General features: G+C 35.4%; 1 pseudogene; it reads right to left on the bottom strand.

Moving 5' to 3' along the window:
- Positions 1 to 3,144: 3,144 nt before the first annotated feature.
- Positions 3,145 to 7,052, bottom strand: LOC110321432 (annotated as a pseudogene).
- Between the last annotated feature and the right edge of the window lie 10,690 nt (positions 7,053 to 17,742).

Raw genomic sequence — 17,742 nt, 5'->3', positions numbered from 1 at the left:
AAGAACAATTTCATTACAAAAGCCTGTAGTCATCCTCACCTCTGGCTCTTAGCGTCTCTCTTCCCCTTCTCCCATAATGCTCTCTGAACCTTGGGAAATTAGATATCTCATTTAGGGCTAAACACTTCACAGTCACATTTTCCTCATCTTTAATATTGTGGTTGTCAGTGGTAATTGCCATGTACTTAAAACAAACAAACAACAAAACAAACAAATAAACTTCTCTGAAGAGTTTGAATGATTCACTCATCTGTAAGTATAACGAGTTTTTAGGAGTTGCCTTAATACTATGTCCTCTTGGCAAAATAATGGTAGCAGGTTCTTCCTTAGGGTCTATGACCTTTGCATACAGGTTACTGTCCTCAGCAACTATGTGAAGTATAGATTCCACCATGTGAAGAGAAACTTAAATTCAATCAGAAAGTAGTTGGTTACGCAATGCCATTCATGCCACTGTTGCGGTCAGGTGAGTCGTAATTGTGGCTTGCAGGTTCCACAGCTGGATGAGATTGATTATTATCTTTCTATTTTTTTTTTGATAAATATCTACACTGATTTCCATAGTGGTTTCACTGGTCTGCACTCACAGGAATGAATATTCCCCTTCCTCCACAGTCACATCAGAATTTATCACTTACTGTTTGATCTTATCTATTCTGACCAGGGTAAGTTGGCCTCAAAGTAGTTTCCCTAAAATTGACTGATTTAGAAACATTTCTCAGCCTTTTGTAATTTATGTTTTGAGAATTATTTATATCCAACCCCATTTGGAGATGGTGGTGTTTGTTTTCTTGATGTTTAGTTTTTAAAATCTGTAAATATTCTAGATACTAGATATGTATCTGGGCTACCTCTTCATTTAAACGATGGTGTCCTTTTGTTGTCCAGAAGTCTTTTAGTTTTATGTGTTTCTATTTGTTGACTGTCAGTCTTAAGCAGTGTCATAATTGGGGCAGGTAGTTGGTGAATTAATGACAGTGTTGTCTGATTTCCTCATTGTTTTAATTCACATATGTCAGACTAACGGAAAACATAGCTATTTTAAGCAAGACAAAAGGAATTTATGTTGATAATCCATAAGAATTTAACTAGCTCCAAGTGGATCACCATGGCCTATATTTCCTTTTTACTTGTCTGCCACCATTTTTTTCTTTGTTATATTGTGCCAAATGCATTGAGGCAGTAGCATCCTTAGAGCACATCTCTTGACTGATTTTGTACATAAACATTAGTATCTTCTAACAAGTGATAAAGTGACATTGGATCTATAGTTGATAGCTACAATTAAATTGACCAGAAAGGTTTTATGTATTTAAAAGTGAATTATTTTAACTTGTCTAGGAGACCCAATCACCCTTATTATAATTTAACTCATTATTTGATAATTTTTAAACATTTCTGAGTTATTCTGGCCTTGTTAATCATAGCATTTATTTGTTCACACAAATGGCTTTTATAGAAAATAGGTCATGCTGATCAGCTTGCCAGCTTGTTGTTACTGACTGATATTGGCTCTCTGTTTCATATTACTTCATTTATTGCATTATTAAATCAATAGTTATTTTAAAAACCAAGAAAAGATTTTATATTGCAATATGGTTACCTCCCTAGAGATTATTAAGTCACTTTCTTCCAATAAATTCTTTTTCTACCACGCCCATCTATCTAGCTTTTCTGATTCTGCAGTCGCCTTTCCCTTGCAAGCAGAGCTTTCCGTTTTGTGTTGAATCTTAATAACCTAGACCTCTGATTATGTATCAGCATTGTTTCCATAAGGAAGAAGAAAATGCCTTGAGATGACTTTGTATAAAAAAATAAGAGCAGTAAGTCAACATATATTAACTCCGGAAAAATACCTGGGTTTGTCCTTTTAATAACCCATTCCTGGTGCAATTTATGCATTAGCATAATAGAGGGGTTTTCTCCTTATTTAGAATACACAACTGATTTATAGTGGTACAGAAACGTGTTTACTCATAGTAGCACAAGTTCAAAATGAGATGAAATTGATATTGCTCATACTTTAGATTTTTTTATATAACTTGAAATGCCCATTTCTTGTGAATATCTTTAATTTTGGTCATCTTGAAATTTTTGTAAAATAAATATCGTCTAATATTTTACAATCCATTTCTGGTTTTTCTAGGTTTTAGTGTTAATCCACATAGAAGATGACTTCACTGCAAAACCCACAAGTTCAGTCAAAAGATTTTAAAATATTATCTTTCTCATGCATCAGCCATCAGAAAACAGAGCCTCAGCTAATCTGCCGTTTGCACAACTCAACTCAGCACATATTGCAATGACTTATACTGATGAAAGCAACAGCTAGTGAACTCCTTGATTTCTGGTCTGTAATCTCTTCAAGATAACATTCTGTATTGAGTAATAAGAATGCTTTCACTATCCTTTTCCATGAAGTGTGTTCTTCCTGAATTTGAGATCAGAGGTTTGCCTTAATGTTTTAAAGGCTTATAACGTTATTTTTTTAAAAACAAGGGAGAACAGAGGAAAGTTACATGCAATCAAATAGAGATGCTTGTACATAATGCTCACTTGGCCACCTAAGCTTTTTTGTGTTTTCTATTTCTAGCCAAATTAGCACTTTGTTCTCATCTCCATTTTTCTTTATCTAAAAGGGAGGCTGCCTTTGCTAGGCTGTCATCTTTTACAGCAAAACTCAGAAAATACTTTCCTTAAGCAGAAAACTAAACCTTTGACTCAGTGTCTCACCCAGCAGACATTATTCATTTCGAAACAACACAGCTGCATTTCAGATTTTATGTCTGATAACTTTCCTCCATGAGATAAATTACGAAAGTAAATGAAAATGTTAAAGGACTTACATTTAATAAATTTCACTGAGAAGCAGAAAATCTGTTGATATAATCAGCACTCAAATGCCAAGAGGAACGTGTATTGTTGCTAGCTGTTTTAAAACTATTTCTGGAATAGCTATGGCACAGGATTTGGGCTTTAGAAGTTCTTGTGGCCCTTTTATTTTATTTTTTTCCTTTTGATAATATGTGGAGCCAAATAATTAAGTCAATTAAATTACCTTTTTCCTCTTTGGATGATGAGAGATGGTAGTTTGTCTTATGCCTAAACTTATGTTTATGTTCTTCTTGCGATGGAAGTTTATGTCTAATGATGGAAGATCTGTTGCTTCATCAAAGATGAAACAGAGAAGAAAGCTGTGCCAGTCATAATAAGATAAAAAAAAACTGTGTATATGTTGTCTGAGAAGGAATTATATCGAAATATGTTGATCTTAATAATTTCTATACCTATTTTCTGACCTTCATCAACAGGCTGTAATGAATCCAAGGCTGGGATTCATTGAAGCAGAGAGCAGCCTTCTAGAACAATGCCTTCTTCAACAGCTGCTCTTGTAGAATTGAGAGAATCTATAACTCTGTCTTTCTTCTCATTTGCTTCAACATCACTTGTCCCTCCAACCTTCAACACAATTACTCCATCTGAAAGTTTAGCAAGCCACTCATTTAGTTTTTCCTTTTGTATTCACTAGTTGTGATGTCTAGCTGCTCAGTGATTTCTTGAATACGTTTATCTTTTTCTCTTTTTAAACAATTTTCTATTAGATATTTTCTTCATTTACAATTCAAATGCTATCCTGAAAGTCCCTTATATCCTCCCCATGCCCTGCTCCCCAACCCACCCACTCCAGCTTCCTGGCCCTGACATTCCTCTGTATTGGGGCATATAATCATTGCAAGACCAAGGGCCTCTACTCCCAGTGATGGCCGATTAGGCCACCTTCTGCTACATATGCAGCAAAAAACACGAGCTCAGGAGGTACTGGTTAGTTCATATTGCTGTTCCTCCTATAGCGTTACAGACCCCTTCAGCTCTTTGGATATTTTCTCTAGTTCCTCCATTGGGGACCCTGTGTTCCATCCAATAGATGACTGTGAGCATGCACTTCTGTATTTGCCAGGCACTGGCACAGCCTCACAAGAGACAGCTATATCAGGGTCATGTCAGCAAAATCTTGCTGGCATATGCAATAGTGTCTGCATTTGGAGAAGATCTTAGAAGATGGAAAGATCTACCATGTTCATGGATTGGCAGGATTAATATAGTAAAAATGGCTATCCTGCCAAAAGCAATCTACAGATTCAGTGCTATCCCCATCAAAATCCCAACTCAATTCTTCACAGAGTTAGAAAGGGAGATTTACAAATTCATTTGGAATAATAAAAACCCTAGGATAGCAAAAACCATTCTCAACAATAAAAGAACCTCTAGGGGAATCACCATGCCTGACCTCAAGCTGTACTAAAGAGCAATTGTGATAAAAACTGCATATTACTGGTACAAATGATGTTGGCTTAACTAGTGGTTATCATGTAGAAGAATGCAAATTGATCCATTTTCATCTCCTTGTACAAAGCTCAAGTCTAAGTGGATCAATGAACTCCACATAAAACCAGAGACTCTGAACCTTATAAAGGAGAAAGTGGGGAAAAGCCTCGAAGATATGGGCACAAGAGAAAAAATTCCTGAACAGAACACCAATGGCTTATGATGTAAGATGAAGAATCGACAAGTGGGACCTCATACAATTGCAAAGCTTCTGTAAGGCAAAAGACACTGTCAATAAGACAAAAAGGCCACCAACAGATTGGGAAAAGATTTTTACCAATCCTAAATCTGATAGGGGACTAATTTCCAATATATACAAAGAATACATTTTTCAATGTGAGCTTTGTCACCTTTTCCTTTCAAAAGCATGGAATCATCTTAGGTGACAATGACCTCTCCAACTTTTCCTAAGTCATGAGCTTGAACAACTTCAAGGTTTAGAATCAAGCTGGGCGTGGTGGCGCACACCTTTAATCCCAGAACTCAGGAGGCAGAGGCAGGCNNATTTCTGAGTTCGAGGCCTGCCTGGTCTACAAAGTGAGTTCCAGGACAGCCAGGGCTATACAGAGAAACCCTGTCTCAAAAAAAAAAAAAAAAAAAAAAAAAGATTTAGAGTCAATCTTCTTCTCCAAACACCACACAACCAGTAGCAATAGCCATATCTATAAGCTGGTTCTTCCTATTGTCCCCAAATCCTGGAGCTTTTACTGCTACAACCTGAAGACAAACTGTTAGCCTGTTCAAAACCAGTGTGCTTAGAGCTTCTCCATCAACATCTTCTGTGATTATGACCAAGGGCTTCCGATGAGCATTAGCAATTTCAAGAATAGGTACCATGAACTGAACGGTAGAAATTTTCTTTTCACTCAACAAAACATAGGCATCTTGGAATTCACACTTCTGACCTTTTGATGTGTTAATAAAATATGGGGAAATACATCCTCTCTCAAACTTCATGCCTTCAATAATTTCTAGCTCATTATTCAGGGTTTTTCCGTCCCTCACTGTGATGACACCCTTTCTTCCAACCTTTTTCAGTGTATCAGAAATGATGTTCCCAATGTCTTTATCTCCATTTGCAGAAATTACAACAACCCAAGCAATTTCTTTAGGGGTTGTCACAGGATTAGATTGTTTCTTAAGTTCAGCAATTACAGCATTGACAGCCAACATGACACCTCTCTGGATTTCCACTGAATTTCCACTTTGCTGATCTTCTCAAAGCCCTCCTTGGCAATAGAGCATGCCAAAACAGAGGCAGTGGTGGTGCCATCCCCAGCCTCTATGTTTGTGTTATTGGCAACATCCTAAACAAGTTTAGCTCCAATAGTTTTGTATTTATTCTTTAAATAAATTGACTTTGTGACAGTGACCCCATTTTTTGTTACTTTGGGACTTCCCCAACTCTGTTCAATAATCACCGTCAGAAGACTTTGGCCCCATTGAAACAGCGACAGCATTGATTAAAAGGTCTACACATTGAAGCATTAAGGCTCAAGCATCCGCACCAAATTTTACATCTTTGGCATTGGCCCTAGTGAGATGAGGAGCCAGTGCCCAGGGCACTGGTTGTTTGGGGTTTTTTGTTTGTTTGTTTGTTTGTTTTTGTTTTTGTTTTTGTTTTTTTTTGATGGTTAGCTTCTTGGGTTCTTTATATATTTTGGATATTAGCCCTTTGTCAGATGTGTGATTAGTGAAGATTTTTTACCAATCTGTAGGTTGCTGATTATCTTATTGAATATGTCCTTTGCCTTAAAGAAACTTTTCAGTTTCATGAGGTCCTATTTATCAATTCTTTATTTTAGAGCATGAGCCATTGGAGTTCTGTTTAGCAAATTTTCTCCTGTGCCAATGAGTTCAAGGATCTTTCCCACTTTCTCTTCTATTAGATTCAGTGTATCTGGTTTATATGGTCCTTGATCCACTTGGGCTTGAGCTTTGTGCAAGGTGACAATTATGGGTCTATTTTCATTTTTTCTACATATAGATAGCCAGTTAGACCAGTACCGTATATTAAAAATGCTTTCTTTCTCCATTGTATATGTTTGGTTTCTTTGTCAAAGATCAAGTGCCCATAAGTGTGTGGTTTTATTTATGAGTCTTCAATTCTATTCCATTGATCAATGTGTCTATCTCTGAACCAAATACCATGCAGTTTTTATCAGGACTGCTCTATAGAAAAGCTTGAGGTCAGGGATGGTGATTCCCCCAATCCGTTCTTTTATTGTTAACAACTGTTTTTGTTATTCTGTTTTTTTTTGCTTTTTCAGATGAATTTGAGAATTGCTTTTTCCATGTCTTGAAGAATTGTGTTGGGATTTTAATGGGGACTGCCTTGAATCTGCAGATTGCCTTTGGTACCATGGCTATTTTTACTATGTTAATTCTGCCAATCCATGAGCAATTTCTTTCTTGAGAGAATTGAAGTTGTTGTCATACAGACCTTCCACTTGTTTGGTTACAGGTATTCCAAGATATTTTATATTATTTGTGGCTATTGTGAAGGGAGTTGTTTCCCTAATTTATTTCTCATCCTGTTTATAATTTGTTTAAAGGAAGACTACTGATTTATTTAAGTCATTATATCTGACCACCTTACTGAAGTAGTTTATCAGCTGGAGAATTTCTCTGGTAGAGTTTTTGGAGTCCCTTATGCGTACTATCATATCGTCTGTAAATAGTGATACCTTTATTTCTTCTTTGCCAATTTGTATCCCCTTGATCTCTTTTTGTTGGCTTATTGTACTAACCAGCACTTCAAGTACTATATTAAATAGATATGGAGAAAGTGGGCATCCTTATCATGTTCCTGATTTTAATAAGATCGCTTCAAGTATCTCTCCATCTAATTTGATATTGGCTGTTGGTTTGCACTATTTGCTTTTTTTGTGTTTAGGTATGGGCCTTGAATTGATGAATTCCTTGAATTTCTAAAAGTATTAGAGACAATACTTTTAATATGAATGGGTGTTATATTCTGTCAAATTCTTTTTCTGCTTATAAGGAAATGATCACATGATTTCTTTTTCTTTGAGTTTGTTTATTCAGTGTATTGCATCAATGGATTTTCTTTTTTTATTGTTTTTTTAATTTAATTTAATTTTTAGTTTATTTTCTACACCCCGCATTCCAATCCCTGCACCCCTATCCAACCCCCCTGTCTGCTCCACATCCCATACCTCCTCCTCACCCCACCCTGTCTTACATGGATGCCTCCACCCCCTATCGCACCTGACCTCTAAACTCCCTGTGGCCTCCAGTCTCTTGAGGATTAGGTATATCATCTCTGAATGAACACAGACCTGGATGTCTTCTACTGCATGTGGGTTGGGTGCCTCATATCAGCTGGTGTATGCTGTCTGTTTGGTAATCCAATGTTTGAGAGTTTTGGGGGGTCCAGATTAATTGAGACTACTACTTCTCCTACAGGATCATCCTTGTCCTCAACTTCTTACAGCCTTCCTTAATTCAACAATAGGGGACAACTACTTCTGTCCATTGGTTGGATGCAAATATCTGCATCTGACTCTTTAACCTGCTTGTTGGGTCTTTCAGAGGGCAGTCATGATAGATTCCTTTTTGTGAGGTTCTCCACAGCCTCAGTAATAGTGTTAAGCCTTGGAACATCCCCTAAAGATGGATCCCACTTTGGGCCTCTCACTGCACTTCTTTTTCTCAGGCTCCTCTCCATTTCCACCCCTGTAATTCTTTCAGACAGAAGCAATTATGGGTTAGAGATGTAACTGTGGAATGGCAACCCTATCCCTCACTTGATGTCCTCTCTTTCTGCTGGAGGTGGGCTCTATAAATTCCCTTTCCTTACTATTGACTTTCATCTAAGGTCCCTCCCTTTGAATCCTGGGAGCCTTTTATCTCCCATGTCTCTGGTGCATTCTGGGGGTCCCCCCAACCTCCTATTTCCTGAAGTTTTCTGTTTACATTCTTTCTGCTGGCTCTCAGAGCTTCAGTCCTTTTCCTGGTTTGCAAGAATTTTATTGAATATTTTTGCATCTATATTCATAAGTGAGATTGATCTGTAGTTCTCTTTTTTGCTTGGTCCTTGTGTGGTTTAGGTATCAGAGTAATTGTGGCTTCATAGAGTGAATTAGGTAGTGTACCTTCTGTTTCTATTTTATGGCATAATTTGAGGAACATTGGTGTCAGGTGTTCTTTGAAGGTCTGGTAGAATTCTGCGCTAAATCCTTCTAGCCCTGGGCTTTTTTGATTGGGAGGCTTTTAATGACTTCTTCTATTTCCTTATGTGATATGGGCCTGTTTAAATAGTTTATCGGCTCTTGATTTCACTTTGGTATATGGTATCTGTCTAGAAAACCATCCATTTCATCTATATTTTCCAGTTTTGTTAAGTATAGGCTTTTGTAGTAAGATAGGATCATTTTTTTTTTAATTTCCTCCATTTCTGTTATTATGTTTCCATTTTCCTTTCTAATTTTGTTATTTTGGATACTGCCTCAGGGCCCTTTAGTTAGTTTGGCTAGGGGTTTATCCTGGATGCTTTGGGTTAGGAGTTTTTTATGTTTTGCATTTTTTTGACAAATGTGTCAATCTCTTCTACGGTATCTTCTACACCCAAGATTCTTTTCTCTCTTGTATTCTGTTGGTGATACTTATATCTATAATTCCTGACCTCTTTCCTAAGTTTTCCATTTCCAGGTTTGCCTCAATTTGTGTTTTCTTTAGAGTTTCTACTTCCACTGTTAGGTCTTGGACTGCTTTGTTTAATTCCTTCATTTGTTTGACTGTGTTATCCTTTCAGTGAGTTATTGATATTCTCTTAAAGTGTCTATTATCTTCATGAGATAGGATTTTAGGTCAGCTTCCTGATTTTCATGTGTGTTGGTGTACTCAGGGCTTGCTGTGGTGGGAGAACTGGGTTCTGCTGATGCCCATGTATATTGGCTTCTGTTGCTTATAGTCTTACTTTTGTGTCTCGCCATCTGGTTGCCCCTGTTGTTTGTTGGTCTGGGTGACTCTGTCTGGGGTCTGCCTCTTTTTGACTATCAAAAATTCTACAGATATATTTCACTTAATCTTTTAATAGATGAAGCCAACCTATATTAATCTATCCCAAGCCCACTTTAAGTTCTTAGATCATATCAAATATAATTTAGAGTAGTACATCTTAATCAGAGTTAGAAGATATTCATATTAACCCAGAAGATATTCCATGAGCAGTATATCTAAATCTCATATTTCTTTCATTCTGCAATGTATTTATCCAGAAAAAATTAATAAGGCATTCTTATTTGACAATATCTTCTTCATCTAACAGTAGATCTGGCATACCCAACTTGCTTCTATTCAATTATCTGTGTGAACTGCTTATGTCAGCCTTTATTTATGCAGCTATACAGGTGAGAAAACAAAGATTTATTTGGTTCCCAGTTTCAGAGGCTTTTGTCAGTGTCTTCTGGTTCCACATGAGGCAGAACATCATTCAGGGTATAGCATCACAGCGCTGCTCATCAAATGGAGTGTTGCAAAAGAGCCAAAGGGAGCCTCCAGTGACTTACTTCCTCCACTCAAATATGGTGTCTTTACCCATCACTACTCCCAGCTTTTTCCTGCTCCTCTCACATCCAGATCCACTCCCTTTCTGTCATTAGAAAACAAACCAGCTTCTAAGGGATTATAATAAAATAAAATGTAATAGAATAAATTAAAGACTAATATATCTGAACTGGACAAAAGAAATAAAAATAGAAGAAAAAAAAAAACATGCCCAAGAGAAGGCACAAGAACACCAACTCATTTGCACACTCAGTATTCACATTAAAAATAAACCTAAACTGTAATCCTTATTATATATAGAGAGAACTTTGTACAGAACTGTGCAGGCCTTGCATATGCCACTCGGGTTTCTATGAGTTTAAAGGAGCTTGGCTCATGTTGATTTAGAGGGCTTTGATTTTTAGCTGTTCTTCCAAGTCCCTCTTCCTCGCTTTTAGGCTCTTTCTGCTTTTTCTTCTGCACCATTCCCTGATCCTGAGGGGAGAGATTTGTTTTTTTCTGAGTGTTTCAAGGGCTCTCACAAATTGCATAACCTGTGACTGTGGGCCTATGTTTGTTTGTGTCTACTGCTAGAGAACCTTCTCTGGTGTGGTGATGCCTGAGCAAGGCACCAACCTGTCAGTACAGCAAAATGCCATTTAGAGTCATTTTATTGCTACATATGTTTTAGAACAGTAATGTTTAATTATACCTTAGGTCCCCGGATTGTTTAGTCTTAGGTTCTTGGTCACTGAAGCAGTGTTATATATGAGTTTCATCTGATGAAACGGGCCTTATGTCAAATGAGAAATTGGTTTCTTCTTCTCACAAGCACTGTGTCACCATTGCCTTAGAATATCTTTATTTTGGGCAAGACAGATTGTAGAACAAAGGATTTGTGGCTGCTATGGTTTTGTATCTTCTCTTTTGGTGGTGTTCAAAGACCTGGTTGTACCACAGATACTAGAATATATGGGTGAAGGATTTGTAGGTAGGGGCTCAAACGCTCCATGTTCAGTGAACTATGTAGGTGTTGTCCTCTGCAATGGGGCCTTGCTGTGACTTTGAGAAAGCAACTGTAGTCTTAGGAAAAATATGAGCTATTTGGTGGTTTCCCCTTTGGCTAACAGTTCAATTAGATGTAACACAGTCCAGGTACAAGAAGCTTTATTTGGTGACACAAGATCTTCAGTTGGACCTCTGTCGCCTTCGTTATTTGAAATTTTAATTCAGATCACGTTCATATTTGTACATTTTTAGAAATCTACCATATTAGGTTCTATACTACTCCTAAAGTTGCCCTTCAGTTTTGCTATTCCCCTTCCCATATTCCCACTCTCATCTCTTCTACTACTTGATTTTCTCATTCCAGCCTATTCGTTATCCATCCATAACTATTTTATATAACATTTATAACTATATTCTGTTTCCTTTTCCTAGGGAGATCTACCTGTACCCTCTTGTCTGTTACTCTATACTAATTCTCTGTTGTTCTGTTAATTTGTAAGTTGGTTATCATTGACTTTACAGCAAATGATCCATATATTCGTCTTTATGGGTCTGAGTTACCACACTCAGAATGGTTTTTGTCTACTTCCATTTATTTTAGAGTGAATTTCCTGGTTTCAGGGTTTTTTTTTAACTGCTGAATTTTTACCACAATTTCTTATTATGCATAAATATCACAGTTTCTTTATCCATTCTTCTATTGAGGGACAACTAGTTCTCTTTTATCTAATTTCTAGCAACTATGAATATACTACCAAAGAGCATGGTTGATCAAGTGTCTCTGTGGTATGATATAATGAAGTTTTTTAAATATATGTCCAAAAGTAATATAGCTTGATATCTAGGTAGATTGATTCTCATCTTCCTGAAGAACCACCACATAAATGCCTATAGTGGGTATATAATTTTGCACTCCCACCAACAATTGATGACTCTTCTCTTGCTCTAAATGTGCACCAGAATGAAGTGTCACTTGTTTTGTTGCTCTTAGCCATGCTGACAGGTATAAAATGAAATTTCTTGATGGCAAAGGATGTTGAACATTTCTTTAAATATTTCTCTAAATTCTACTTAGAACTGTACCCCATTTTAAAATAGAGTTATTGGTTTTCTTGAGTTTTCATTTCAAATATTAGTCCTTTATCAGATATGTAGTTAGTAAAAATCTTTTCCAATTCTGTAGACTGTTACTTTATCTAAATGATGGTGTCCTCTGACCTACAGAAGTTTTTCAGCACCATGAGGTCCCATTTATTGATTGGTGATTGTAGTGTCTGTGCAATCAGTGTTCTATTCAGTAAGTCTTCTGTGCCAATAAGTTCAAGACTTTTCCTCCCTTTCTCTTCTAATTGGTCCAGTGTATCTGGTCTTGTGTTGAGATATTTGATTCATTTGGTGGGAAACTAAGTGCAAGGTAATAAGTATGTATTTGTTTGGATTTTTCTGCATGCAGCCATTCATTTTGACCATTATTTGTTGAAAATGTTGTCTTTTTCCAGTGTGTGCTTCTGGTTTCTTTTTCAAAATTGTATCTAATAGTGTGCATTTATGACTTGTTCTTCAGTTTGTTTCCATTCATCAGTGTGCCTGTTTTTGTGTCAATATCATGCTGATTTTATGACTCTAATTCTGTAGTACAACCTGAAATAGAGAAGAGTGATATATCCAGTAGTTATTTTATTTTTCATAACTGTTATCTATCCTGCAGATTTGTATTTTCAGATGAAGCTGGAAATTTTTAAGATCTTTCAAGCATTGTGTTGGAGGCCTTATTTTATTATTTTGTTCTTCCCTCAATATTTTCTTTATAGGTAAGTTGTCACTATTGATTCATGAGCCAGTATATCAAAATCAGTGACATTTTTCTCTTCTTATTCAACAACACTAACAACTATATTAGCTCAGTCAGGTTTTCTTAACAATGCTCTATGAAGTAGGTATGTGGCCTTTACAACAGAATTGTACTTTATTACAGTTACACATGCTGGATTAAGTGTAATTGTAACTTTTATTTGCCAGGTATGGTTGTCATATCAGAGGCTTACTGCTGAATAAGTTCACCCTTTCTAGTTCTTTCTAAACTCCGGCTCTCTGGCTCAAACATATCTCAAAGTTGATTTAATCTGGCTTCTCCCTGCTGGCTTCTGATTGAATTGCTCTGCTTGGCCTCATAATAACTTGGATAATGTGTTCTGATCTTCGGATTCATCCTCATTGCCTGGTTTGTTCTGTCTTCACCTATGTCTAGTTTGTTTTCTCTGCAAACTATCTCAGTAAAATGATCCTGATAAAACTGCCTCTTTCCTCTGGATGGAGTGAACTGAACTCAGCTTAACTCTATTGTATCAATGTAACTCAACTCCATTTAGACTTCATTGTTTGGGAGTAAAGGTATATACTAAAGGCATGTCTATATTCTAGGCATATCATCCAGGATATGCCTAAATTCCAGTAGATAGCAAAGAGCTGGAAAGTCTTTGGATATGACTCCTTGTCAGAGCAGCCATATTGCTATATTGAAATTCCTTTACACTTAAGTCCTTGTTTAACAGATGTTCATTCTCACTGTGTCTTCACATAGCCTTTTGTATCTGTGTATGTGCTCCTGCTGTCTCTTTTATAGCTCAAATTTCTTCTTCTAATAAAGATACCGATCATGGTGAACTAGATTGCTCCAGTCCAAATAGTAGTCTTTCCTCCTTTCCTCTCTCTCTCTCTCTCTCTCTCTCTCTCTCTCTCTCTCTCTCTCNCACACACACACACACACACACACACACACACACNCACACANACACACATGCACACATTTTTTTAAATAGTCATATATTTAAAGACTCCATCTCATCTCAAACACAACTGGATATGCATCCTGAGACACTGGAGATTTAGGTTCAAAGTATTCACTGGGGCAAAAGGGTACAGTTCAACCCATTGTAATTTGTGATCTGAATATTTTAACCTACTAAAAATTATGTTAGGAAGCACATTGTTATTTTTTTGTTTTATTTGTTTTTCTACCCCTTAAAGTTCTATACTACATTTTCTTTATCTAGGACAGGCATCATATAGGATTTTATAGGAATTTCTAATTCTTGGCCTTGTACTCAGATACTGATATAATCCTCTGCCTTGACTAATGAATAAAATATGATAAATGTAACTGAATACTACATTTGTTTTTAGATTAGACTACTTGGGCCTAAATTAAGTGCTTTTTCATACTTTTAGAGTATCTCTGATACATTGCTATATGCAGCCTATGAAAACATAAAGGAAAAAGGAGGAGGAGGAAAAGGAGGAGGAGGAGGAGGAAGAGGAGGAGGAGGAGGAGGAGGAAGTAGAAGTGTCTGGAAAAGATCTATGGCCATAAATCTCATCCAAGAGTTTACAAGTAACACAATCCTATTACCAAAATAATTTTGGAAATAAATTGTCTTCCACTCGAGTTGAGGGTGCTCTGGATTTCATCTTGATTGCAACTTTGTAAGAGACCAAGAACTGTAAGCAGAATTCTAACAGAATTTGTGGAACAATAAATTCTGGTTAAATTTTTAAGTTTTGGGTTCATTTGATAGCCAGAAAGTATATTTTGTTACTGCAATTTGTTTACTTATGTTCATTTCAGCTTCCATCAAATTATTTTGTAACTCTCAGGAATTTTCTCATACTATAGTTTAACTTATTTTCTAATTAAATGATTCTATAACTTTCCCTTTGTCTCAGACTCAGTAAGTTCTTAGTCTAGCTTCTCTCCACACTCACACTCTTAGCTCCTATTTAGTTCTGATATCAGTCCAATGATAATGAGATTATTATAGTTCATGGGTATTCTAGAATGTACCCCACTTCAGATCCTTTAGCCACACTGTTTGCTCTGTTTACCATGCTAATTTTTCTGTCAGCAACTTAGATAACAGAAACTTTCCTGATTTCAAAAGTGCACTAGGAGGATACCTCTCCATGTCAAATAAATATAGTATTTGCTAGAGAACATTTGTACACGGGATTCTGTTACAGTGCCTTTTCCATTGACACAAATATATGCTACATGGGAAAGAGAATGTGCACACTTTCCTTCAACATAGTATCTATTATGCCTAGACAAGTAACTTGTATACAGTAAATACTTCTTAGACAAAATATCATTTAAAGACCATCTATAGCCCTTTTTGACCAGATAGTTCTATTTTGGTGAGATAAAAGTTAAAAAATTATCATTCTGAATTTCAAGTATTAGTTATTACATCACATTAGTACATATTTATAAATATTAAATATTATGCCAGCATTGATTGAATTTAATACTCACTCTACTTACATTTCTTAAGTTATATGTACACTCATACAAAAACATTTAAATATTAAAACATATATAAGACAAGAAACCTGAGATAAAGAATAGGAAACCACTTGAATTGTTAGAAATCTGCAATTTTACATGCATGCAAATGTAAATGCAAGTTCAAAGTATGATGGTACTTCCTACTGAAACTATAATTTTTTACCAAAATTTATCAGATTGTTATATTAACATAAGGACTATGAAAAATAGCATTTATTTATTTTGTTATGGTGGGACTTAATCATTCAAGGATTAAAGATAAGATTGGATGTTTAGTTAGATATATGAGAAAAAAAACTAACACTAAGAGAGTATATAAAATAGCACCTTTTTTTTTTTTTTTTTTTTTTAGCAAACTTGTGCTGCATGGCTAAGTGACAGGTAAATAATTGTTAAAGTCTTCAAAGAACATAACTCTGTTAGCTGTATATTCACAAATTTTAGAAGAAACATTTTATCTACTAAATAGTGGCATGTGTGTCATCCTGATGTTGTTGCAAACACCCTATGAGGGTGTATCAGTGTGACATATGCTTGATGTATGTGAATTGTGCAATGTTTTTGGTACATGTACTTTACAACTCACAAGAATTTGAATATAAATGTACCATCAGTGGATTTGGCAAATGTTCACCATGTCTTCAGGTCTGGCTTCTTTCCATCTTAAATATTTTTAAATATTTAAATGTTTTCACATGAGTGTTTCTGTAACTTTAGAATTTTAATTATATTGAGGTTCATATTCAATGGTTATTTAATTTTTTAAATGGTTGATATTCATATGCATAAAAAGGAACAAGAAATTACAGTTAGAATTCAAGAAAATGGGATGATATTTTTTAAGTTAAGTTCAGTCAACTATTTCAGAGAAAAACTAAAACAGATTCTCTATACATATAGTTGAGAGGTGATATCCTAGAGAAGAGGCTCTTCAAAAGCTTCTCCTATTCATTTAAACATATTTATTGTGTGTTTACTGTAAAAATAATGGAATTCATCATGGTTTTCCAGTGCATATATATCATGTACTTTGATCCTATTCACTTTTGTTACCATGTCCTGGACATTTCTCTCCTCCCCCACTGTGTCCCTTCTTCTTTTTAAACTCCCATATCATCTTTCAAATACTGTTATTTGAATCAATTCTTAAATTGTTTCTCCACATATGAGAGATAAAAATCCATGTTTCTTTTTATATTTAACATGATGATATCCAAATGGATATCACCACTAAGAGAAGATTAAAACAAATTAACAATCAGTGACCCTAAGGAATAATGTTGGTGTATGAGGAAGCCTAAGATAAACAATTCATGTTGAAATTAATATAGTCACAGGATCATAGATTGCAGAGTCTTTTTGTAAACTTAACTCACTGTTAAAATTTTTATTGGTTTTATTACAATTTCAAATTCCAATAAAAATTTATAAACTGTTGTAAATATAATATAGATCTGAAAGTACCTAATTTTTGTAAAAAATATGTATTGGGTTTTATACTGGATGAGTTTGTTTATTATATTAATTATTTGGGACTTCGTATGGATTCTAGAAATCTTGAAATCTTTGAAAATGAATCATTTATAGATGTTTATTCACATTTAGACCAACCACCTGGATAAGTATTTTCTGTGAATTCATTTAGAATTTGGCATTGTGGAGATAAAAAAAAAAATAACATGTTTTACATAAAATGAAAATCTCAGACTCAAAACTTACAATCAAGAATTTCAGAAGTGGGGTGATTTTAGAATTTTTTTTTATTTGATCCCTTTATTTCAGAGCTGAGGAAACACCCAGACAAATAAAATAATTTGCCTAGTATCCAGTAAATTATTGAAATCTCTGTCTCTTGAGTTTTTCTTTTATAGTTTTACTGATGGCCCTGATAGAAAATGTTATAGGATTGATGTAAAAGAATAACTTTTAAAAAGCATATAAACAACAAACTGAAGAATCTTAGTCGAAAAGAATTAGATTAACAGGGAGGATGAAGAAAAGCATGCTAAAGGAAGGGAGGAGGAAGGAATTGCAGAGTATGGAGGATACTGAGAGACAGTTAAGTTAAACAAAACTGATATAAAATGCACGTGGAGACTCACTACTTTGTAACCTGATTAAAAAAATATTTTGTGTAAAAAAATAAATGAGTGAGAAATGCATCCTCTAGAAGACATGAATTTGCTAAATAAAAGTTTAATTGTAAGCATGGAGTACCTCTTTTTGAGTTGTTGGTCAGGGAGGCTCTGTTATACCCATTTAAATAACATAGAGTATGGCCATTGTTTTGGTTACTGTATTTAGATCTTTTCTGTTGTTTTGATAAATACCAGACAAGAAATTTAAAGGAGAAAGGGATTGGTTTGATTTATAATTTGAGAAGAGATTCAGTTCTATCAATTGTATAAGTATGTGGTAATTCTGTGTGTAGTCAGGTGAGAAAGAGAGAGAGAGAGAGAGAGAGAGAGAGAGAGAGAGAGAGAGAGAGAGAGAGA

Source organism: Mus pahari, chromosome 5 (genome assembly GCF_900095145.1).
Source record: "Mus pahari chromosome 5, PAHARI_EIJ_v1.1, whole genome shotgun sequence".
Taxonomy (NCBI): Eukaryota; Metazoa; Chordata; class Mammalia; order Rodentia; family Muridae; genus Mus; species Mus pahari.
The sequence above is the reverse complement of the archived record's forward strand: the minus strand, read 5'-3'. Positions and strand labels throughout refer to the sequence as shown.